This window comes from Piliocolobus tephrosceles, chromosome 17, assembly GCF_002776525.5.
Source record: "Piliocolobus tephrosceles isolate RC106 chromosome 17, ASM277652v3, whole genome shotgun sequence".
In the NCBI taxonomy this organism is placed as follows: Eukaryota; Metazoa; Chordata; class Mammalia; order Primates; family Cercopithecidae; genus Piliocolobus; species Piliocolobus tephrosceles.
This window is the reverse complement of record NC_045450.1, coordinates 53781456-53786822: the sequence shown is the minus strand read 5'-3', so window position 1 is coordinate 53786822 and position 5367 is coordinate 53781456. Positions and strand designations below refer to the sequence as shown.

Sequence of the window (5367 nt, the reverse complement as noted above, 5' to 3'; positions counted from 1 at the left end):
TAAGCACAGGAAGACATACTCAATGTCACAAGTCACTAGGGAATTGCAATTTTTTCTTTTTTTTTGAGACAGAGTCTTGCTCTATTACTCAGGCTGGAGTACAGTGGCACAATCTTGGCTCACTCCAACCTCTACCTTCCAGGTTTAAGCGATTCCCCCACCTCAGCCTCCTAAGTAACTGGGACTCCAGGTGTGGCCACCTGCCTGGCTAATTTTTGTATTTTTAGTAGAGTCAGGGTTTTGCCATGTTGCCCAGGCTGACCTCAAACTCCTAACCTCATGTGATCTGCTCACCTCAGCCTCCTAAAATGCTGGGATTACAGGCGTGAGCCACCACACCTGGCCTCCCACCTACCCCTTTGCATCCAGAGTTCTCAATCCTTGTCATGGCAGAAGCACCAGCCTCATCCCTCCCTGATCAAAGGTGTGCCCTGGGATCCCTGGCCTCAGGCTGGACAACCAGGTGCCCGAATCCTGGATGGGTATTTATTCATCGAACATCTAGCCCCTGGGGTTGTCCAGGGAAATGCACTGGGTGGCAGCAGATATCGGAGGTGTGGTTTTTTTTTTTCTTTTTTTTTTTTGAGACAGAGTTTTGCTCTGTAACCCAGGCTGGAGTGCAATGGCACGATCTTGGCTCACTGCATCCTCCACCTCCCAGGTTCAAGCGATTCTCCTGCCTCAGCCTCCTGAGTAGCTGGGATGACAGGTGCCCACCACCACACCCAGCTAATTTTTTTATATTTTTAGTAGAGATGGGATTTTGCCATTTTGGCCAGGCTGGTCTCAAACTCCTGACCTCAGGTGATCCTCCCACCTCAGCCTCCCAAAGTGCTGGGATTACAGGCATGAGCCACTGTGCCCAGGTGAGGAGCTTTTTTTTTGAGAGGGAGTTTCGCTCTTGTTGCCCAGGCTGGAGCGCAATGGCATGATCTCGGCTCACTGCAACTTCCACCTCCCGGGTTCAAGCAATTCTCCTGCCTCAGCCTCCCAAGTAGCTGGGCTGGTCTGGAACTCCTGACCTCAGGTGATCTGCCCACCTCAGCCTCCCAAAGCACTGGGATTACAGGCGTGAGCCACTGCACCTGGCCAAAGCTCTGAAAATCTTTAACAATATGAATAAATGAGCAGAATGAAGACAATTCCAGAAATAGATGGTTTAATCTCAAAAGCAAAAAGAATTAAAGGGAACTAGTCAGCTTAGTTAACTGGAAAGTCATTTTCTTTTTAAGTTTTAAAATTGGAGGCACTGTGGTTTGCAAGTAAGGGTTTTTTTAGCCAGTTTGATCACCTGCATACAAGTGGTTGAAGGATGTCTCTCCACTCTAGGGAAATTCTGAGAAAAGACTGGATTACCTAGAGGACAATCAAGTGAAAGCCTGTGAAAACAAGAAGCGTGGCTCTCCTTTGCCCCTCATAACACATGACTAACATTGACAACACTCCCATGGGTGTGTCCAGATCCGGAGGTTGCTCACTACGGGTGAGGGCAGGGGTTTCAACTTTTTGAGCCCATGCCCTTTTGATAAACAAAACAAAACAAATTCACGCGTCCTTCGTTAAACATTATCTTTCCTTTCTTCCTTTTATTCTTTCTTCCTTCCATTTATCCATCCATTCAAAAACTGTTAATTAAGTACCTACTGTGGCAGGTTTATTAAATACGGCAGCTTGAAAGTAACAGTAATTAAGAAGGATTGTCTGCTCTTTGGAGTTCTACATAACAGCTAGAAATAATGGGAATTTTCCCAAGCAGTTCTATAGAGCATCCAAATTGGGCTCGGTGAAGAGAAAGGACAGCATTCTAGCACAGGAACTGAGTCAACCAATTCGCCTCACCAGCATGCAACAGGTTTCAGCGGTTTTCCCTCTCCCCTTCCTCCATTCTGCAATAGACCTCTAGCTTGCTTACCACTACTTCTACCCCAGCCTCTAAGTGTTTGCAATGATTCTAATATGTAAGTGAACAGCACCTAAAACACAGTCCAAGTTCATACCGACCTTTTTGCCAGAGTCTGAGCAATGACCTTTGACCAAAAACATGACCTAAGCAGTGTAGAGTAACACCAAGCTAAAGACTCCTTCCCCTTTAGAGAAGAGATGCACCTTTTCTCGCCCAATAACGGGCCCCCCCGCCCCAGTAGAATCTAGATTTAAAGATTTGGAGCCCAGTTTTTAACCAGAGGCTCTGCTGCCACCCTGGAACAACATGGTTTTGATTTTTCCTAAAGAAGGTCTAGAATGGTCTGCTCAGCTTCGTGCTTTAGAGACCAACGGACAATGCAACATCATGCAGAAACTGCTTCTTGAGGGGACAGGGAGGAGTAACCAATGTATGATACTTTTAGTGGTGACTAACTCTGAAATTAGAAAATGAGCCTGGAATTACAGTTATCTTGTCAGCAGTCTTTTTTTTTTTTTAATAAATTTTTGTTTGTTTGTCTGTTTTGAGACGGAGTCTCACTCTGTTGCCAGGCTGGAGAGCAATGGGGCGGTCTCGGCTCACTGCAACCTCCGCCTCCTGGGTTCAAGCGATTCTCCTGCCTCAGCCTCCCAAGTAGCTGGGATTATAGGCATGCACACCATGCCCAGCTAAGTTTCGTATTTTTAGTAGAGATGGGGTTTCACTATGTTTGCCAGGCTGGTCTTGAACTCCTGACCTCATGATCCGCCCACCTCAGCCTCCCAGAGTGCTGGGATTACAGGCATGAGCCACCATGCCTGGCCTTTTTATTTTTAATTTTTTGTCAGCAGTCTTAAATACACGCTTTTTCCAAATTAACTCCTCTTCCCAGACACGATGTTCTAATAATCACTTTGATTACATAAATTAGAAAGAAATAAAAAAGGTTCAGATGATGTTAGATTCTTTTTTCATTAGCCAAAACAATGAATCCTAATAAGGGATAGGAAAAAACAGTATATTGTTAGCCTGACAACGATTAACTGAAAACACAATTCAGAACCATGACTTTTTTTTTTTTAATACAAAGAAAGAAAATCCAGCATTACTATAGAAGCCATTTACAAATCCATGATTCAAACAGAAAAAAAGTAGCAGATTTAGGCCAAAGATAAAGGGAGTGATGTGCTTATGTTCACTTAACTAACTGCAAAGTCAGAGGAATGCCGGATGTAATCAGTGAGTCAGAATGGCTCACAGAAAGGCAGGGGCCTGCAAGGTATAACCTTGACATCAGTCAGGTGAGTCTGTCTTAGAATACAACTAACATGCACAGCCAGCACTCCAACAATGGGCTTCTAGAAAGGGAAATGGAGATTTCTGTGATCTATCTTCCATTTGGGATGTGGTTTGAAATAAGCGTGAAATAAAGAGAAGCAAAAAAAAAAAAAGACTATTCAAATTAATATTCAACCAGAAAAACAAAAATCAATGTGGCCAGCTAAATCCAATAAGAATACAACTTAAGAAAAATTATTCCAGCCGAGCACAGTGGCTCACGCCTGTAATCCTAACACTTTGGGAGGCTGAGGCGGGTGGATCACCTGAGGTCAGGGGTTTGAGACCAGCCTGGCCGCCATGGCAAAACCCTGTCTCTACTATAAATACAAAAATTAGCCAGCTGTGGTGGCGCATGCCTGTAATCCCAGCTACTTGGGAGGCTGAGGCAGGAGAATTGCTTGAACCCAGGAGGCGGAGGCTGCAGTGAGCCGAGATTGTGCCACTGCACTCCAGGCTGGGCGACAGAGTAAGACTCTGTCTCAAAAAAAAAAGAAAAATGATTCCATCAGTGAAATTTTCCTTGATAGCTCTAACAGCAAGGGTATACTATGGTGCTAGAAACTGAACCAAAAGCTTTTTTTTTTTTTTCAAACAATGTGGAAAATATATATTAGAAGTGCTAAGTAAATCTACCAAGAAATGGGCTTCACACTAATAACAGGCCCAGATAAAATTCCTTTTCCTTTTTGACAGGCTGGTGAAAGGCATATTCTAATACATCAGGAATCAAGAATCAGAATCAGATTTGAATCCTCAAGCTCAAAAATCCATTCCCAGAGGGTATCCTACTCATTGCTAAGGGTTTTGAGCAGATTGGCTTCAGGGTGGATTTCATAAGACACACTAAGCCTATTCTGCTTTCCTGCAGACTCCTCACCTAATTTGGTATGTAATCAGCCAGTCACACACACATGCATGGTCTAGCCCTTGCCTATCTTTTGTCCTTGGTGGCATGCTCTTCCCCTTGGTCTCTACAATTCACCAACACCAGCCTTCTATCAGTGTCTCAAGTATACCAAGCTCTTTGCTGCTTCTAAGCCTTTGTACGTGATGTTTTCCTTACTTGGAAGAGTTTCCTTCAAATCTTAGCTTACGCTTACACTTCCTCAGTGGAAATATTCCCAGCCTAGGTTAGATGTTATGTGCTCTTGGTACCCACCACTTCTCTTTTGAGGCCCTTCATTCAATTCTAAGTACATTTCTGAATAGCCGTTTAGTGTCTGACTTCCTTACTGGACTGCAAGTTTCATGAGGGTCTGCCCTGTCCCCTGCTGTATTCCCAGCACCCTAGCTTAGTATGTGTGGCACATGAGTATGCAATATGTAGTTTTTTTTGTTTGTTTTGTTTTAATTTTTTTTGAGATGGAGTTTTGCTCTTGTCACCTAGGCTGAAGTGCAATGGCACGATCTCGGCTCACTGCAACCTCCGGCTACCGGGTTCAAGCAATTTTCCTGCCTCAGCCTCCTAAGTAGCTGGGATTACAGGTGCCCGACACCACATCCAGCTAATTTTTTTGGTATTTGTAGTAGAGACGGGGTTTCACCATGTTGGTCAGGCTGGTCTCAAACTCCTGACCTCAGGTGATCCACCCACCTCGGCCTCCCAAAGTGCTGGGATTACAGGCTCAGTGAGTCACAGCGCCCAGCCAGTATGTAATGTTTAAAAAAATAACTTTAAAAATTATAAATTAGGTATGTAAAGGACATACACACTTAAAAGTCGCGGGAAGCAAAGCTTTAACATGCTACCTGATGTGGGATGAAGAATGAATCCTGTGCTAAAATGGAGCATTCAAAATAGACGGATCTTATGCAACCAGCAGGTTATTAAGGCCTTTCCCCAAGAACTATAGCAGAAACAAGGGCTGAGCTTTGGAGAATGAGGGCCAGAAAATCTAATACTCACCTTAGATGCAAAACACCAGGCTAGATGTTCCCCGATTAAGACTGTAACAGGGGCCGGGCGCGGTGGCTCAAGCCTGTAATCCCAGCACTTTGGGAGGCCGAGACGGGCGGATCACGAGGTCAGGAGATTGAGACCATCCTGGCTAACACGGTGAAACTCCGTCTCTACTAAAAAACTACAAAAAAAAAAAAAAAAAAAAAAACTAGCCGGGCGAGGT

At 44.4% G+C, this 5367-nt stretch overlaps 1 protein-coding gene across 2 annotated transcripts in view; it reads right to left on the bottom strand.

Moving 5' to 3' along the window:
• TANGO6 (transport and golgi organization 6 homolog) overlaps positions 1-5367 on the bottom strand; it is a 264852-nt gene that overhangs the window by 177709 nt on the left and 81776 nt on the right. The gene's annotated exons all lie outside the window — the stretch shown is intronic.